Below are 21116 nucleotides of genomic sequence, written 5' to 3' on the forward strand. Positions count from 1 at the left end.
CGGCACTGCTCTCGCTCTGGGAATGAAGGTCCAAAAAGCACATCGGAGAATGTTCATAGTTGTAAGCAAGCTCCAACTTTGAAACACAATCTACATAGAACCACATATACAAGCCTGCACAATGGATGAAGCCAAGGTCTCCTCCATGATTTCCCTTCTGACCACCTTATTGTCTCCTCAACCATAAAAGGTGAACTTGAAACTCAGGACCTTGCCTTGTCGCCAGAAACATCCAAGCTTGGATCAGTCTTTCTAAGACCAGATACTTGCTCTCTGAACTATTAGAGACTTGTCACATACACACAGGTAGAACAGGATTATTTCTATCTACCTGGGGACCTGGAGTCTTTCACATTGCTCCTGTTCAAACTCTCACAACAGCAAAACTTTACCTACAAAGGGTTCAAGCTATGACACTCCCAATTTCCACAAACCTCCTCAGCTCTTGTGAGTCACATGCAGCCAATTGCAGGAATTGGAAACATGGTTGTGAGGATGAAACTGACTTTGGGGCTCCCCTTGGATATGGTCTTCCAGACTTACCAAAAGGCCATTAAGAGGACGGTTTACCCCACCTCAGGGAAACCCGAGGCAGTACTTGCAGTCAAGGGCTGGCCATGGCTTCTGAGCTACATCCAAAAAGAATTTCATACTGTACCTGGATCTGCTGAAGCCATTTCTGACTGTCCGAGAGCCAGCATGTACCGCTCCTCAACTGCCTCCATTGTGGATCATCAGTAGGGCTGTCAGATTTAGTAAATAAAAGTACAGGATACCCAGTTAAACTTGAACTTCACATGAATAATAAGTTATTATTTTCAGTATAAGTAGATCCTATGAACGATTTGGGGCATACTTATCTTAAAAATATACTTGTTTTTCTGACATTCATATTTAACTAAACAGCCTATATTTTATCTGTCAACCCTACCCTTCAGAAATGAGGGAGGCTCATAGAGATCCAGGAGATGCCTCAGCGCCTCCTCAGCGAGCACGCACCTTCCGCTCCCAGTCATTGGCTAGAATGGAGGATATTCTCTGTTTTAGAGCTTCTTCTACTTGTCATTGTTATTATCTTCCTTATTTCAAAGAGATGTTTATTTTCTCCCAAACTTAATAGCTCATCCAAAAGTATTTCAAAGTTCATTAGACAAGGGAAAAAACAACATGGTTCTGAAAAGTGAAGGAAACCGCCTGGTGTTTAGTCAAGAAGTAGTAGGGAGATTGAAAAAGCCAAACTTAATAAGCAAATCTCTCCAAGGGTATTTTCAGAGCTTGATACCCTCCCACACCCTGAAAATATTATTACATCAAGAAGGTAGAACTGCTAACCAAATGTAAGGCTCCCATATGATTCTATCAAACTGAGGATGCTTCTTTACTAAGCAGTGAGCACACTTGCTGCCCCAGGGACCTTAGCAGTTGCAACGTAGGGCTCTTCCCTTTGGGATGGAAACAGCAAGTTTTCCTGTGGTCTACACACTGGCCCCAAAAATACTACACTCCCAATACTTGTCAACTTTAAGTATTTTTCTACATATCTCCATTTTTCTGTTACTATTTGGACTACATCCTAGACTTGACACTACGTAAATTGCATTCAAGAAGCTATTTTTAAAAGTTGGTAGGAAACCTTAAATCTATAGCTTGCAGTCCCTGGCTTACTTTCATCCAGGTGCATAAGGGTTTTCAAAAGTAGTCAGGTTAGTTACCCCATATCACAGCCCCACGTTTGTGTCACAGATATAAAAATGGAACATGATATTTAAGGTTTTAGTTGCCAAATCATCGAGGCTCCCAGACAGAGGCAATAGAGCAAAATGATTATAGAGGCATGGATTTTGATTTGCTCCAGTGTCTTGGGCAAGTCACTTGGCCTCTGTATTTATTTGTACTTATCTGCACTTATCTGTCACTTGGGGGTCATAATTGTACCTGGTCCATGGGTACGTTGTACAAATGATCTGTAAAGTAGTTACAAGAAACCGACACAGAGTAAGCACTCCACAGACATTGGCTATTAGCTATTGGAAATAGTTCTCTGTGAAACACATGATTTGATCAGTGGATGACTCGGTGGGAGACAGTGAATCACAGAATCACAGCATGTTGAAAGTGACCTAGTTCACACTCTTATGTGAAAAGAAGAAAAGTGTGCATGGGTAGAAAATGTCTGAAACTTTACCTAACAAATAGTTCATCATGTTAGCATGGAGGATTAGAATAAATCAGGAAAGGAGGAAAGAAAAACTTGAGTGTCATTCAATTTCTCTATCATTTGTGTTTCTACACTGAGACTCTGAATACACTGGAAGTGCAATTTTTTTTAATGTGGCGGGATAAAGGTTTTCAAGTTTTCCTGATCCATCCGTATTATTATCTCAGAATTGCTGGCAGTTCTTGCCATCTTCGGATCTACACCCATGTGAGTCAGTGGGCCATTCTGGACGGAGGAGATAATAGAGCAGAAGTGAAGTGAGAGGAAAGGAGAGAAAAGATGTTCTCTTTTCTCTTCAAAGAGGAAAGGTCTTTGGAATGGGAACAACTCACAACCAAACTTTGGGGAAAGGATGTGATGGAAAATGAGACAAACATCCTACCCCTGTGATGAGAAGGATTCCCTGGGCTGGATGGAGGGAGGTCACAGGTGGCTGGACAAGGAAACCAACTAGGGAGAAACACACACAAGTGCAGGGCAAACACCCTGAGGCCACTCAGCCTGACTCCATGCAAACATGTGTCCAGCAGACAGCCCTTCACCTGTGGCTCCCCAGCAAGACAGGTACCTCAGGGGTGCCAACTCATTCTGAGTCCATTATGCCTGGCCATTCATAAACCGCTGTCTAACGTGTGAGGAATAAACTCTCAATGCTTATGAGGAAACTGGGGAAGGAGATTGAAAGGTTACTTAAACGGAAAAAAAAGAAGTTCAGGAAGGCAGGATGGTAGAGAGACAAGAAAAAGACCTTAAAAGATAGAAAGGATTTGCCAAAGAAGAGAAAGAAAAAGAAATGATTCCGAATGGGTTAACCTGCAGCTAGGAAGTTAAGGAAGATTATTGATGGGTGAAGACTATGGAATAAAGTGAATAAAATTTATCAGAAGTTGCTGAGAATATGGTAAGCAGCATGATTATCAAATTATGATTTGGCTGCAATGGCATTCTAGGGGGACACTAGGAAGGGGAAGCAAATGTTCATGAGATGACAGTGGCAGTTGGAAAGTTGTTTCAGGGGAAGATCAGTCTTGCAGAGGGTGTATCAGAGGAGGGCAAGTGTGAGCAAGCAAGGAAATACTAAGTGTATACGGTTCCTTCACTGAGTGCACCCAGCCCCGTGGTCAGCCTTGAGAACAAGCAGGACTTCAGGTACTGGAGCTACATTTCAGTCATCAGGACTTGAGAAGACACCCTTAACTCAGGTCTTCTCTTCAAACTCCATCTTTCATTCTTGACCTTCATTTGGCCTCTTTCCTTACCCTCAAGCTGTGGACGGAGGCCACAGAGCAAGATGGGTCATTAGTGTCCTCCATACCCTGCCGACTGTGGTTCACATCAGTGGAGTACCAAAGGCAATAACCAAGTAACAGACACAAGAGTGTATGAAGAAGAAGAGATTCTGACAAGGCTTTCTGTGACAGTGTGGGCCAAGTCGGCTCTATATGGCTGGTATCACGTGAATTATGAGCAGCCTTAGGGGAGAAGTCCTCAGAAGGCAGAGCCTGGCTCTCTAGAGGCTCTGCGTGCTCACAGCCCACTCCAAGACCTCAGTTACAGCTTCGGCCCCCAATATCTCTCCCTCTGCCTGCTCACAGTTTCTGAAGTCTTCTTTCCTCCACGTTTCTCTTGAGAGGTGGAGGAGGAAGATGAGCTTCAGGCCAGCTCAGACTCCCCTGGGATCCCAGCAGGATGCCTCTCATTAACCTCCCACCTTCTAGGAAGCTCCTAAGATCTTCACATTTGGGGCAGTTCTCATTTCAGCTGTGCTTCAAATTGCTGGCTGGAGACGGCCTGTTGGAAGGTGGCTAAAAGCAAGTAGCAATCCTTCGGGCAGCCTGGCCCTTCTCGACTGTCAGACATCTTCAGGGATATTCTAGGAAATGTGGTTTGTTCTAGAGAAGGGAGGGAAACAATCCAATTGTCCAATAATGCTTGAATGGAAAATAAATGATGCTATATGCATGTGATCAAATAATATCAAGCAGTCAAAAATCAAAGACCTAGATCTATATGGATACACGTGGATAAATCTTGAAAACATAATATTGATTGAAAGAAAATAAGATAAAGAATGTTAGATTGTGATAACAGGTATGTAAGTATTTAAATATTTAAATCAATTCAACATATTGCTTCTATAAAGAGAGATGCAAGAAAATAAACTTTATCCAAAGAACATTATTTACATTTAATATGCTCATTTATCTAGGAGACCCAAAAGAACCCACAGATAAACTAGCAGGAACTAATAAGACGGTTCAACAAGGCACACACATACAAGATCAATAAATTTTAGAAGTCAATCAGGCTCCTCTACACTGGCGATAACAAATTAGAAACTGTAAAAGAAAATAAGAAAAAAAGAAGATCTAAAAATAGTCACAAGAGCCATATAAATTATTTAGAACTAAGCATACGTAGAAGGCAATATAACTAACAAACGGAGTACGAACAGTTAAACTCCGCCCAACCCAAGGTTAGGAAAAGACTGTTGTTACTTTATGAGAACAGACCCTCTTCTTAAGGAGCAGATCAGTAAGTGAGAGTGAATCAAAGAAACACAGCATTTGAAAAGTCAGCTAGTCCAAGCCTCTTGATCGCACATACAGAAGCTGAAGCCCAGATAGGTTGAGTTACTTGCTAAAGGGCCCAATGTCCTGACTCAAGGACTAGCATTTTTCACTCAGTCGCAAGACACGATCAAATGCAGTACCTTGGAAAGAGATGGGGAAAAAATGAAGAAATCAATTATATAGTTCCTCATCTTTAAGTACAGAAATAGCCGTGACAAAATTACACGTATTGAGGGAAAATTGAAGTGCAGAGTTTAAAATGTCAATAATCCACAGGGAAACTGGAGACCATTTAAAATATTCATATTAAATCTCTCTAGAAAAGACATTAAAAGAACTACAAACAAAATGTGAATTTTATAATAGACATGGTATGATACAATTTATAATAGATAAGGTATGAACCTTTCCCTTTCACGGGAAAGGTTCGGCTGGGAAAAAGGAATTGTTCTTGAAAATGGGGCCTGTGCTATTGCAGACACTGTGCTCAACCTAGGTCCACCGAATGCTCTGATGTCATCACTGAGGTCACAGAATTCACTGTGCGCCTGGCAACCTTGCAAACATAACAGCCCTGGTGAGCACTAGGCAGTACTGCTGGTTCACTAAGTGGTACAAGTTTTTCAGCCATTTAGGAGACTTGACTATTTTTGTTTGTATTGAATCACTTCAACGGATTGCCCAAGAGCCAAGAAGGGCCAACCTGTAGGGAAGAGGAGGAGCTGGACATCTCTTGAGGCATCTTCTAAGGGAGACTTCTAGTTGGTACGATGGAACGGCGACAAAAGAGGAAACATCTGGAAAATGAAGAGTCCCAGGAAACTGCCGAGAACGGAGGAGGAATGTGGGGGGCAACTTGTCTGGGGCACATGGGTTTCTGCCAAACTGAACCTTCTCTAGGAAGCGGGGGACTGAGAACGTGTCACCTGCGAAGCAGGGAGCGAGAGACCTTGTCTCACTGATGCTGCTGTATCTATCTGGAGGGCCCCTGTAGTGTGAGACGGCACAGAACGGCCAGATGCCCCCTGGGAGATGGGAGGTCAGCTCCGCTGGTCTGAGGACTCTCTCCTGGGGCAGCCGGGCCTGGAGCTTTGTCGGACTCACAGCAGGCTGCATCCTGCTTGCACAGACCTAGAGGTGCAGCTTTTCTCAGTCCCCGATTTCTCTCTTATTCTCTTGGATCTTTCCCTGGGGTCATGAGGTGGGGGATGTGAAGGATGCAAGGATGCTGAGAGAGACCCATGAGTTGCTTGGCCTCTTTTACCAAAGTGGAAAGAGAAGCCCCATGAGTTGAAGGCCCTGTTGAAAAATATCTTGACAAGTGGAATGTACTTTGAAAGAAGATTGTTTGTCTAGGGATGGTGTCATATTGAAAGCAAGGAGGATTTATTCCTTCAACAGGAAGAATTTCCCAAAGGAGATCAAGGGAAGGGAAGGGTTTTCCAGAGACTGAGACCGCATCAGCGGGGGTGAGAAATGTCCTCAGGGTCCTGAGGGGAGCTCTGAGAGCCACGGGCCACGTGGTGCCTGCGTGCATTAAATGTAGGCGAGTAGCCTGCCCTGGGAGAGGGGTGGTCACCCCAGAGCTCCAGCTAGAGGCCTCTGCCCCAGATTAGAGCCCAGAAGCTCCAACAAGGCCCAGGGCCCTGGAGACTGTAGGATGGGCCCTGGGAATGGAGCTCTAGACAGCAGGCAGATTTCCAGGCAGTGGCTGGGACAGGCTGGGGAAGGCAATGACTGCCCCTGACCATTCAGAATATTTTGCTCTATGTTCCTGTGTGTGTGTGTGTGTGTGTGTGTGAGTGTGTGTGTGTGGTAGTGCAGAGAAGAGCGAGATGAATGGGGTTAGAGTGCTTACCACATATAACGTCTGCGTGGTAAAGTTCTTGTCACCCTGCCTGGACCTGGCTGACACTCGGTGTACGTAAGAGTGTATACAGAATTCTTGTTAGGGGTGTTTTATGAGACAGTAACTCATACACCCATGTACACTCTGATACAGCAAAAATATCACACACCCCACATATAACTTACTTAGTAAACCACACACAGCACATGGAGGTATATACACGCATCCCTCCTGTACTACGTTCTCATACAACCCACCTGTATCACAATCCTCTCCTCCAACACCAAACGCTGGAGATGAGATATGTATATAGACACACACACTATATATATAAAGGACACACACACACACACACACACACTATATATACATGTATCTCCTCAACTCTTGCACAAACACAGCTAACTTCAGCCATCTCTAAATACCTCTATAAGAACCAGTCACGTGTCATACACACCACACTTATAACACATTCTTGAGTAATGCCAGACCCGCTTTGTACAATCCACAGTAAACCACAGTCTCAGTAACCCATGTCAGGATTGCCAGAGAAAATATGGGCTATCCAGTTCAATTTGAATTCCAGATAAACAACAAGTAATTTTTCAGTATCCGTATGTCCCACATATTGTATGGGCCCTACTTACACTAAAACTAAGTCAGGCCAAATACTGCATGGGAATACTTACACTAAAAAATTATTCTGGGTTTATCTGAAACTGAAATTTAACTGGGTGCCTTGTATTCTTGTTCGCTAAGTCTGGCAACCCTTATATACTTACCACCAGCTGATGTATTATCTATTTATTGTAGTTTTGTTTAGTGTGTGTCTTCCCCTACTAGAATGTGCAGCGTTACCAAAGACTACAACAATGGAAGAGTGCCGGATACACAGGAGTAGCTGCTTACTGAATCTTGGTGAATGAATGAATGAACACGCACCATAAATACAAGCCACACCATGTAATGAGGAAAAGTTACATGTCCCAGAATTCCTGACTTGTGAACAGAAACCATGCACACAAAGGCCACAGACACAGATAGACACGTCTGCACTGTGCTCCCCATGCCAACCCCACACTTACCACAGACTTAACTGATACACATCACTCACTCTTCCCACACACTCACAGTCACCACCGAGGCCTACATTACCAACTAGACAGTGAGAGAATAAGTAATGATTGGAATTAAATCCTGGAGGATCCACTGGGAACCACACTCTCAACTGTGTGTATTCACTGCACCTGACACGTGTCACACACTCAGTAAATATTTGTGGACAGAGGACTGATGAACCCACCCTGAGCCTTTCATTCCTCCCTCAGGCCTCTCGAAGTCACAAGAGGATCCCCCTCGGCTTGGATCCACTGTGGTGGCCCAAGGCTGCAGCCCAGGGGCAGGGGAGGTCTCCTCTGCCTCTAAATACTTGTTCTGTACTTCTACTCTGCGCAAGCTCAGCTACGCTGGTAAGGGCGCGGGGCTCCTCAGGTGAGGGGGTGCTTGGCTGTGAGGCAGGAGGCACACAGATCCCAGGGAGGCTGAGAGGAAATCCAGGGTCATCAGAGGTGATGAGGGCTCTGTGGAGGAGCCTGGGCAGGATGGCTGAGCTGTTCCGAGGGCGTGGATGCCAGCTGAGTCTGGGGGTGTGTGTGTGAATACTGCTACTACCATGGTGGGGAAATCAAGGAGCAGGGGCCGGAAAGGTCTGGGCTTGAGGTGGAGGGAAGAGGGACCAGATTAAGCATCTTCAGAGGAAAATGTAGGCTTTGTCTTTGCCTTTGCTTCCAGAGAAGGACAGAGTTCTGCATCATACACCTCCAGCCGGAGAGCAGGACCATCCAGCTCAGGTGCACACAGCTCACACATACACGCGCCCTCCAGGCACAGCCCTTCTCAGTGCACATCAACCCCAAGCACGTGCTCCACAGTACTCTCCTGCACCACAGCCCCATTCCACAAGGAATGCACCACCGATATTCCCAAACTCACACTCCTCGTCGTACACGCATCCAGCCGCATCCCTCACATACTACAGCCCTCACCACCATACTCCACACCCCTGTATACAGACACCGCTCCAGTATCCCCCCCACGCACATGAAAAGCCCACAGATGACACCAGATACACCACTCCGTCCTACGGCCAACAGACACCAAGCTCCCGACATAGCTATGTCGTGCCAATGTCCCTCTCTCGTCTACCACACCTGCTCCCTCAGCTTCCGGCATGGCCCATGCCGGTTATTATGATTTTCATTTCCTTTTTCAGGAATCCGGAGATTTCATCGAGACACTGCCCAGCCTAGACCACCCCTAGCCCAGGATCAGGAAGAAGGAGAGACCGCTTCCCCATCACACTGTGTCTCCTCCTCACCCTCTTCACCCTGTAAGAACTATCTGCACCCAGACAAAGAGGAAAGGGGCATGAAAATATACTACATGCAGGTACAAATGAACAAGGGTGTCGCTGTCTCCTGGAAGACAAAGAAACCCTTGGAGTTGCCTGAAAAGCAGCTGAGGATAGAAGAAGTGACCCTTCCTGAGGATGTGTGCGCAGTAGCCACTGACCCCTCTTCTGATGTGTTCACCGAAAGCCTCCTGTCTGACAGTGAGCCCACTGGGGAGGAGAAAGAGTATGAGGAAAGAGCAGAGCCAGGCAGCCCATCAGGGCCACCTGCCGTCTAGGAGAGACCCAGCGCCAAGACAGCGGACTGGATGCTGCCCATGGAGACCGGCTTCAGGTGCATGGCCTGCTGCCGGGTCCTCCCCACCTTGGACATCCTCCAGCAGCACGTGAAGTTCGGCGTCCTGCAGGGCTTCAGCTGCCGTGTCTTTCATCTCAACATGGCCCAGGGGATGGGCAATGTGGAATCCGAGAACACCCCTGAGGAGGAGGAGGAGGAGGAGGAGGAGGAGGAAGAGGAGGATGAAGAGAAGCAAGAAGAAAAGGAGAATGAGGGAGAGCAGCCCACGGGGGAAGGCCCCAGCCCAAAGAGACCCCGCAGGCAGGGTCTTTTCTCTCCTTTGAGTTCCAAACAGCAACTGAGATTCATGGGACAGAAGATCCTGGAAGACGGTGTGGCCGTCCCTTGTAAGAGGTAAGGCTTGAGGCTGGCAGTCTTCTGAGCCTATGTCACGAGGGCCCAGAGGAGTCTAAGGGAAGGGGCCGCACACATGTGCTGGTTTACCTAATGGCTCTGCAGTTGCATCAAATGGGACACACCCAGCACTAACAAAGGCATTGACCTCTGTTGACGTAAACAAGTAGGTGGAGCCTTTTCCTAGGAGTTTTCTCAGGGTCTGCACGATGGACCTCAACTCTTAGAGGACGTACTGCCAGCAGCTCCTTCTCGGCAGAGAGAGCCAGGAGTGGTCTCAAGAGAGGACAGGGGCCCTTGCAGGACCAGAACTTTGAGGTCTGAGAGCCTGGGGCCTGAGCCGAGATCTCACCCTGACCAATGTACCTAGCCTTCTGTGACAAAGGGGAATAGGAAAGAGAGTCACGTGGAAATGAGGTCCCCCGAGATATGGAAATATTCCAGAACCTTCGTGGCGTGGTAGTTGATCTGGAGCCAAGCTCACTGTGGTGTGTGTGGCTCTGAGCATTAAGGCAATGCTGGAGGGTAACCCTGACCAGCAGAGCTTGGAGTGCTTCTTGTCTCTTCCTGTTCTACCTCAGTTGTTTTATCCCTTCCAGGGAGAAGAAAGGACCCTCGGGAGAGTAGCAGACAGAATGCCTTGGTCTGAAGGAGGATGAAGGGACCGGCACTCAGTCTAACATCATATGACAATAGAAGCGTCCTATGCAATAAAGGGCATTTTCCAAACCTTTCCTGGAGCTTTGATTTAATGACATTTTTCTATCTATGCATCTATCTGTCAGCTACATCTGTATCTTTCAAGGTTTGTGAACAAGCTTTCACATAAGCACTAGAGACGTCCGCCAGCATTTTCCAGAAGAGGCCTGCAAATTGCTGGGGACTCCTCACAAATAGGGAACGGCCACAACCCCTGCCACACAGACTCTGCGCGTGGCCCTCCTGACGTACTCCCACTCTCTCTCTGAATTTCCCAACGTCTGAGATGAGGGTGCTGGCTGGAGGCAATGATCACGTGCAGGCTGAATCTTCTCCAGATTCTGATTCTCTTCCTGGGCCTATCGTCCTCAAGCACAGTTTCCATGTCCCTGGCCACACTGATCTCTCTCCTTCAGTCCTTCCCTCCCTCCCTCTCCTGCCTCCCAGTGCAGAGAATACTTTTTTGCATTTGAGACGACATTTATTTTTTGTTCACAGAATTCTCACCTGTTTTACTGTGGCCTCCGTTGTGAACATTCCAAAGCTGAGAATTTTCTTTTTTTCTCCCTCATTTCTGCTGAGTCTTTACCTTCCTAATGCAGTGAACTCAGAGTGCCTAGCTGACTGGATGGGGAAAAAGATCCAGGGAGCAAAGAGAAATAATAAAAGAATATATCAGTTAATTTTTCATAGTGTTATCCAACTATATATTTTTAAAATTTTGGAATAATATCAGGAATCTTCTCTTTATAAAAAACTGAATTATTGGGCTTCCCTGGTGGAGCAGTAGTTAAGAATATGCCTGCGAATGCAGGGGACATGGGTTCGAGCCCTGGTCTGGGAAGATCCCACGTGCCACAGAGTAACTAAGCCCGCGCGCCACAACTACTGAGCCTGCGCTCTAGAGCCCGTGTGCCACATCAACCGAGCCCACGTGCCACGACTACGGAAGCCTGCGTGCCTAGAGCCCATGCTCCGCAACAAGAGAAGCCACTGCAATGAGAAGCCCGTGCACCACAGCCAAGAGGAGCCCCGGCTCACTGCAACTAGAGAATGCCCGCTAGCAGCAACAAAGACCCAATGCAGCCCAAAATAAATTAATTAATTTTAAAAAATTGAAGTAGTTTCAAGGGTACAATGTATAAAAGTACAATAAAAGCCCCCCTTCATAACCCCTCAACCCCACTCTCAAGATGCAATAGATATGCTGTGATAAAATTTATAGTCGTAGTACTACTACTCCTCCCAGCACATCCGAAATCCTCTGAGCCAGGTGCAGCAGCTTATTTTCACAATGCTAGGACCCGCCACAAGACCAATGATAATCCCTTTGGACATTTCAAGGAGCGGCACAAGGCAACAGTACCTGGGAAATGCCACTGACAGCTCAGAATATCCATGGCATTTCTAGAGCCTCGGCACTGCTCTCGCTCTGGGAATGAAGGTCCAAAAAGCACATCGGAGAATGTTCATAGTTGTAAACAAGCTCCACCTTTGAAACACAATCTACATAGAACCACATATACAAGCCTGCACAATGGATGAAGCCAAGGTCTCCTCCATGATTTCCCTTCTGACCACCTTATTGTCTCCTCAACCATAAAAGGTGAACTTGAAACTCAGGACCTTGCCTTGTCACCAGAAACATCCAAGCTTGGATCAGTCTTTCTAAGAGCAGGTATTTGCTCTGTGAACTATTAGAGACTTGTCACATACACAGAAGTAAAACAGGATTGTTTCTATCTACCTGGGGACCTGGAGTCTTTCACATTGCTCCTGTTAAAACTCTCACAACAGCAAAATTTTACCTACAAAGGGTTCAAGCTATGACACTCCCAATTTTCACAAACCTCCTCATCTCTTTTGAGTCACATGCAGCCAATTCCAGGAATTGGAAACATGGTTGTGAGGATGAAACTGACTTTGGGGCTCCCCTTGGATATGGTCTTCCAGACTTACCAAAAGGCCATTAAGAGGAAGGTTTACCCCACCTCAGGGAAACCCGAGGCAGTACTTGCAGTCAAGGGCTTGCCATGGCTTCTGAGCTACATCCAAAAAGAATTTCATACTGTACCTGGATCTGCTGATGCCATTTTTGACTGTCCGAGAGCCAGCATGTACCGTTCCTGAACTGCCTTCATTGTGGATCATCAGTAGGGCTGTCACATTTACTAAATGAAAATACAGGATACCCAGTTAAACTTGAACTTCACATGAATAATAAGTCATCACTTTTAGTATAAGTAGATCCTATGTACTATTTGGGGCATACTTACCTTAAAAATGTACTCGTTGTTTTTATGACATTCATATTTAACTGAAGAGCCTATATTTTATCTGTCAACCCTACTCAGCAGAAACGATGGAGGCTTATAGAGATCCAAGAGATGCCTCAGAGCATCCTCAGCTTTTATTTCTATGTCCTGGACAGTGAGCCCGAGCTTCCCACTCCCATTAATTGGCTATAATGGAGTATAGTCTCCATTTTAGAGGTTTTGCTACTTGTCATTGTTATTATCTTCCTCTCACAGCAGTGAGAGGCCCGCATATTGCAAAACAAACAAACAAACAAACAAACAGAAAGGAATAAGCTTGAATAATTCCTCCAAATCTCAGTGGTGTAAAACAACAAAGGTTCATTTCCCGCTCGTTGTACATGCCCATCATGGGCTGCCTAGGAGTTCTGCTCTTCGTTTTCCTTATTCCTGCCCCCAGCTTGACAAAGCCACCTCTCTCAGTCATCTTTGTAGAGACAAAGATTTCTGGAGCCTCACACCGGCAGTGTGAGTTCTCGCCCAAAAGTAACACACATCACTTCCACCCAAAATTGTTGACCACAATCTTATTTTTAGGGAAACCACTGCCCCAAACTGCCTGCCCTGACCAGGCCCGACAGTAACCACTTTCACGAGTTATCTTAAAACAGGAGGTCCTGGTAAGGAACGTGGAACTAACCAACTACCACCAACCGGAAGAATTAGGGAAAGGTCAAAAGGAGAGAGGAGACTCCTGTCCATATGTCCTACCAACCTCCCAGAATCCTTCTCTCTGGAACCTATCTTAGCTGAGCAATGTGTGCACCACCAGAAAGGATCCTGAGTCAGAATGACTGGCCGGAGACAACCCAGAAACTAACCCCATCACCATAAAACCTGAGACTGCGAGCCACATGGCAGAGCAGTTCTCCTGGGTTCCCTTCCCCTCCTGCTCTGCACCCGGACACCCCTTCCCAATAAAGTCTGTTGCTTTGTCAGCACGTGTGTCTCCTCAGAAAATTCTTTTCTGAGTGGTAGACAAGAGCCCACTCTTGGGCCCTGGAAGAGGTCCCTCTTCCTGCAACATTATCATGTGTCTCTCCATTTTCTAAACTCCTTAGGCAAAAGTAATTGTGAACAATACTACTGAATAGTACAGAAACCATACAGAAAAATTCTAATCCCTCCCTGTTAAATAGGAGACTTGACAAAACCACCAAGCTATGCATTCACAAAACTGGGTCTAGAAACTCACATCTCTTAGGTCATGATTCAGAACCTTTTCCCACTATGCTATATGTTAGGATTTTTACACCAAGACAATGTAGTTGGGTTAATAATGCCTTTCATTTTTTGTTTTTGTTTTTTTTTCATAAATGGATTCAGGAGGGAGGCTTTGGAAGCCCCTAAAACACTTGCCTTAAACTGAAAAGCAACTGGAAAATAATCCCACTGCCTTTTGAAATGTTTGACCTAGTAAAGATTAGATGTCTGGGAGGCTTTTATGTTCTGAATATAAGGAATAAAAAGGAAACAATCTTCCTAAGACTTTAGGAAACAGGCGGAAAAACTCTTGACTCCCACTTTGCTATTTTGATTAGCTCGTTGACACTTCAGTCCTTTGACTAATAGCAGTGGCAACAGCTGGAGTTTAGCCAAGATATAAGTATATATAATAGGGTGGCGGCCCCTGCAGAACCACATACCACTGTAAATGCTTTAGCTCAATCCTACTTGCTCATAGGTCTGTGCAAAGTAACAAATGGTTCTGAAACATTTATTCCAAATAGCTTTCTTATTATTACTTTAAAGATAACTTGGCTGCCAAATACTTGCTCCCTGGTGAAAAAGAATGCATATATGGGAGGAGGATTTATGTATCAAGATATGCTGCTTATTTCCCTCCTGCTGATACAATGCACATCTAATGAATTAGAGATAATCTTCCTCTCTTCCCCAAATTGTAGGTAAATGAGTATGTCATTTCTCCCTCCCTTCAATTCATCCTGGTCATAGTTATTTTCTTTAAGAATATTATTCCCCTGCTTAAATCTTAAATGGCTTCCCAATGTGAGAAGAAGAAAACCGAAAAGAGTCAACCGAACGTTCAAAGCCCCGTAGGGTTGAAGACCCTGCCGAGTTTTCCAGACTAAGCGTAACACTCACCTTCCCACCTCCACTCAACTAGGCCAGACTTCCCTCCCTCCATCAGAGGACAGGCGCTTGCTCAACTCATTTCTTTCAAGAGTATAATTTTTCAAAGTACAAATTGTTTTTAAGTTCAATTAAAATCCCACTTTCTACAGGAAGCCCTTTCAGATATCCCAGTGAGAATGGACCACACATTTTCCCAGCATGTTAGTTGTACCTCTGTGATAACTCTTTTCACATCCTTCAATCGGGCAGACTCTTAATGAATGCGTCTGATTTCCGCCACAACATAGAGTAGGAGCCCTTGGAAAATAAGAGGCCATGATTCCTTATCTCTGGATTTTCCACATCTCCTTGCACTGAGGATGATCCCTAGCAGGACCCTGTGGGCTCCTGGGCACAAAGTCTGTATCGGTGTCCCCCATTTCTTGATTACAGGAAATAGGCTTCATTCAGCCTCCATGACCTTCCCTGAGTTCCAAGGAGCAGGTTCAAACAGTTGCTAATTAGAGAAGGGAGGGGATGCGAGACAAGGGAGGAATAGTCACAAGAAACACTAGTGCAGCCTTCGGGCAGGGTCTTGGTTCCCCCTTAAGGGATACACATAACAATATCTTTGAGCTGTTTTGCAGATACTGAAACCCCCACTGGGTGGGAGAAGTTAATGGTGTGCTACCCACAAACACGCAGACCCCAGAACCAGTTGGAACCGTAAGGTTGATGAGGCTGACACCCATATACCTCACCACCAACCAATCAGAGAAATGTCCATGAGCTGATCATGCTCTCCTCTTTGAACGATTACTATAAAACTCCTCACTACCCTCTCCAGGTCAGGGACACAGAGTTTTGAGGGCAATCGCCTGCTCTAGCCCTCTTTGCCTGGCAAAGCAATAAAGCTATTCTTTTCTACTTCACCCACAACTCTGTCTTGAGATTTAATTCAGTGTCAGGGTACGGAGGCCGGATTCGGCTTCAAGTATGAGCTCCCCTACTTGCTCCTCTATCCCGCATAAAAAAACAAAAGCTTAAATAAATTACCAAAGTACTGGATCTTCTTCCTCCCTAGGCAAAACAATGTCCTGACCAGTGGCCTCTCTTCCTTTTCCCCATACCAGCACAGGAATGCCATCTCTGCATTTATGCTTGACTGTCACCATGTTCATGTAACTGAACAAAAGTGACAGCCCTCGGGCTTCCCTGGTGGCGCAGTGGTTGGGAGTCCGCCTGCCGATGCAGGGGACACGGGTTCGTGCCCCGGTCCGGGAGCATCCTGCATGCCGCGGAGCCGCTGGGCCCGTGAGCCATGGCCGCTGGGCCTGCACGTCCGGAGCCTGTGCTCCGCAACGGGAGAGGCCACAACAGTGAGAGGCCCAGATATCGCAAAAAAAAAAAAAAAAAAAAAAAAAAAAAAGTACTATACACCATGCCCAAATGAAATGCAGTGATGATGAAACATATGAAAATCAATCATTGTAATACAGCAAATTAACAGAAGGAAAGACAAAACCACGTGATTATATCAACTGATGTAGAAAAAAACATTTGACAAAAGTTTAATACCCTTTCCTGATAAAAACACAACAAACAATTAATAGAAGGAAAGTAATTCAACATAATAAAAGCTATATATGAAAAACCAACAGCTAACATCATACTCGGCAGTGAAAGACTTAAAGCTTTTCCTCTAAGACCAGGAAGACGGAAAAGATACCCACTCTCATCACTACTATTCAACATAGTACTAAATGTCCTAGCCAGAGAAATCAGACACACAAAAAAATAAAAGGCATCCAAATTTGAAAGGAAGAAGTAAAATGATCTCTGTTTACAGATGACATATTAGGCACAAAAATTCCTAAAGATTACACACACACACACCCACACAAACAAACCTGCTGAACCCAAGAAATAATTTTAGCAAAGTTGCAGAATACAAAATTAACAAACACAATGCAGTTGCATTTTTATACATTAACAATGATCAATCTGAAAGAGAATTAAGAAAATAATCTCACTCCTAGCAGCATCAAGAAAGAGAAAATGCTTAGGTATAAAATTAGCCAAGAAGGTGAAGAACTTGTACATTGAAAACTACAACACACTGCTTAAAGATATCAAGGAAGATTGTATTTGTATATAAATGGAAAGACATCCCATGCTCAAGGATTGGAATATCGTTAAAATGGCCACGCTACCCAAAGAAATCTACAAATTGAATGCAATTCCGATCAAAATCCCAGTAGCAGAAAAATATCTTATGATTCTTATGGAGCCTCAAGTAGCCATAACAATCTTGTAAAAGCACAAAGTTAGAAGCCTCACACTTCCTGATTTCAAAACACAGTACAAAGCAACAGCAATCAAAGTGGTATGGTACTTGTAGAAAAACATTTAGACCAGTTTAACAGAGTAGAGAGCCTAGAAATTAACCCTTGCTTATATGGCCAAACGATTTTTGACAAAGGTGCCAAAAATACACAATGGGGAAAACACAATCTCTTAAACAAATGATATTGGAAAACTGGATATCTACTTGCAAAAGAATAAATTAAAGAACGAAGTACAGGGGTTCCCTGTGGCGCAGTGGTTGAGAGTCCACCTGCCGATGCAGGGGACATGGGTTCGTTCCCCTGGTCCGGGACGATCCCACATGCCGCGGAGCGGCTAGGCCCGTGAGCCATGGCCGCTGAGCCTGTGTGTGCGGAGCCTGTGCTCCACAACAGGACAGGCCACAACAATGAGAGGCCCGCGTACCGCAAAAAAAAAAAAAAAAAAAAGAAAGAAAGAAGTACAGGACCAAAACTATAAAACTCCTAGAAGCAAGCATAGGGTAAAAATTTTAGGACATTACATTTGGCAATAATTTCTGGGATACGATACTAAAAGCACATACAACAATGCAAAAGTAGACAAATAGGACTACATCAAATTTTAAAACTTCCATGCAGGTAAGGAAACAATCAACAGAATGACAAGGCAACCTATTGGAATGTGAAAAATATTTGAAAATCTTATATCTAATGTGGGATTAATATCCAAAATATCTGAGGAACTTCCACAACTCAACAAAAAAACCCACAAATAACTGATTTTTTAAGTGCAAAGAACTTGAATAGACAAGTCTCCAGTGAAGATATACAAATGGCCAACAAGCACATGAAAAGATGCTCAACATCACTAAACTTAAGAGAAATGCAAATCAAGGCCACAATGAGACATTATCTCACACCCATTGGGATGGCCACTGTCAAAAGAACAGAAATAACAAGTGTTGGAGAGGACACGGAGAGGTTAGAACCCTGTGCCCTCTTGCTGGGAATGAGAAATGGTGCAGCCACTATAGAAAATAGTACAGAAGTTCCTCAAAAAATTAAAAATAAAATTACCATATGATCCAGCAATCCCACTTCTGGGTTTATATGCAAAATAATTCAAAGCAGGATCTCAGAAATAAATCTGCACACTCTGCAACATTATTCACAATAGTCAGGAGGTGGAAGCAAACAAAATATTCCTTCACAGATGAATGGACATACAAACAATGAAATATTATACAGCCTTAAAAAAAAAGAAGGGAATCCTGTCAAATGCTACAACATGGATGAATCCTCAGGACATGATGCTAAGCAAAATAAGCCAGTCACAAAAGGACAAATACTGTATGATTCCTCTCATATGAAGTATGTAGAGTACTCAGAATCATAGAAACAGAAAGTAGAAAAGTGGTTGCCAAGGAAGGGCTGGAAGAAGGAGGGTGGGGGAATTAGTGTTTAATGGGTATCAAGCTTCAGTTCTGCAAGATGAAAAAGTTCTAGAAGTCTGTTGCACAACAATGTGAATACACTTAAAACACTAAACTGTACGCTTAAAATGACTTAGATGATAATCACTGTCATGTGTTTTTAGTACAATTTTTTAAATATATACTGACGTCTGAGTGCTAACCACAGAGAATATCATTTAATTTGTCTGGGATGCAGACTGGACACTGGGATTTTATTTTATTTTTTTAAATTTTTTTTGCGGTACGCGGGCCTCTCGCTGTTGTGGCCTCTCCCGTTGCGGAGCACAGGCTCCGGAGGCGCAGGCTCAGCGCCCATGGCTCACGGGCCCAGCCGCTCCATGGCATGTGGGATCTTCCCGGACCGGGGCACGAACCCGTGTCCCCTGCATCGGCAGGCGGACTCTCAACCACTGCGCCACCAAGGAAGCCCGACACTGGGAGTTTTTAAAGGCCTCCTGTAATTCATCAGTGCCATACAGGACCATGGGCCTAGTGTCACATGTTATGATTTTTCCAAGACAGGCTAAAATCAAGATTTTTATCTTTATTTGTAATGTTTATATAAACACTGCTGGTTTTTTTTTTAATGCTGGCAACTAATTTTTTAAATTCTGTGCAAACCAAACACACCACTCTTGCTGCCTCTTGGGCTACCGATCTCCAAGTTCCTTTCTAGTTTAAAATGTCTGTGGATCAAAATTAAGTTTCCTGTGTCTCAGTAGGTGGCCTCCTTACCAGGGGACTCTCCTCTGGCTTTTGAATCTTCCTATGTGAAATACTCATCAATAAAATGGGTCACTATGCACAATGGGGTGTCCCAAGAAGTGTATCATGTATCATGGTTACAAGTCCTTGGCATGTGTGGGTTATCGTTTTGGTCAGTAAGGTCGATTGGAGGTTTCTGAACAACAATTTCAGGCAGAGAAACCTGGTTGTTTTGAGGGGGTGGGGGGATGTTTGTTTATTTGATTTCCAGTTTGAGAGAACCCTGTAGTTTAAGCTGAATAGTACATGGATTCCTAAATACATTTACCATACAAAAGTTGAATTGCTTTGATGTAAGTAGGACTGGAGAAGTGGGAAGTGAATGACTGTAATTCATCTCCTGCCTTATCAACAGGCTTTTCTGTCCTGAGCAAACTCGGCTCCACAGAGCCTCCATCCAGGTTCAAAGGGAAAGGTTCAAGGGCTGGAGGAGGGAAAGCAGTGAGCTGAACATCTTCATTCCCTGCTCCTGAGTAACCACTGCTCTTAGCCACTGTACTGAGCTTCTACTTAAGCTTTTGTTAGAAAAGGGGTTCAAGTGCTTTAAAGAAAGAAGTTAAAAAAACCCTGACCTAGATGAGGGTATCTAGAATACTCATTAATTTTTCAGATAACACTAATAGAAAAGTAACTGCACAAACAGAAAATACAAGCACCAATGAACAGTGAATACATGGATGGAAAAGAAAGTGGAATTCTGAGGCTATCCAACAAACCAAATCATATGTTATTGTTTATAACACAACTTCAACCTAGAGAAAGCCTAAGTAAAAGCATGGGGATGTAAGGTCCCTTGCAGCCTGCCCACTCACCTTCTGCATGGAGCAACACTCCAGGCTAGATTTTAGTGTCTGTGAGAGTGAAAAGCATGCTTAGCAGTGAGGTTAAGTAAAGGTCTATAACATGAATCTTGAGGAAAGAGTAAAATAACCAAGATTATTCTTTCAAGATAAAAACACTATAAAAGATTGAATCTAAAAAGACAAAGGCTGCAGAAGCAGCCAAAGAAAAAAAAATAGGTAAATTGGACTATATCAAAATTTAAAACTTTTATGCATCCAACTTTTGTACTATCAACAAAGTGAAAAGGCAGCTCTTGGAATGAAACAAAATATTTGCAAATTATATGTCTGACAAAGGGTTAATATCAAGAATATAGACAGAACTCCTACAACTCAACAACAAAACAAACAAACAACTCAATTTAAAAATGGGCAAAGGACTTGAATAGGAATTTCTTCCAAGAAAATATACAAATATCTAATAAGCGCATGAAGAGATGGCTTTACATCTCTAATATTAGGGAAATACAAATCAAAACCACAGTGAGACACCACTTCCCATTCGTCAGAATGGTTATTATCAAAAAAACGGAAAATAACTATTGGTGAAGATGCGGAGAAATCGGAACTCTTGTGCGCTGCTGGTGGGAATATAAAACAGTGCAACACTGTGGAAAGTAGTATGGCAGTTCCTCAAAAAATTAAAAATAGGATTACTATCTGATCCAACAATTCCACTTTTGGATATATACCCAAAAGAATTGAAAGCAAGGATGTGAAAAGATATTTGCCCACCCACATTCATAGCAGTAGTATTCACAATAGCCAAAAGGAGGAAACAACCCAATTGTGCACCAACGCATGCATGGATAAAGAAAATGTGGTATACACCTAGCGTGAAGTATTATGCAACCTTAAAAAGGAAAGAAATCCTGA

The 21116-nt window shown here is 44.2% G+C and overlaps 1 long non-coding RNA gene across 1 annotated transcript in view; it reads right to left on the minus strand.

The window, feature by feature from the left end:
• The window catches only part of LOC309811552, a 624797-nt gene that overhangs the window by 37071 nt on the left and 566610 nt on the right, over window positions 1–21116 (minus strand). The window lies entirely within an intron of this gene.

The sequence above is a fragment of the Mesoplodon mirus genome (assembly GCF_964341445.2).
Source record: "Mesoplodon mirus genome assembly, chromosome: 10".
Lineage (NCBI taxonomy): Eukaryota > Metazoa > Chordata > Mammalia > Artiodactyla > Ziphiidae > Mesoplodon > Mesoplodon mirus.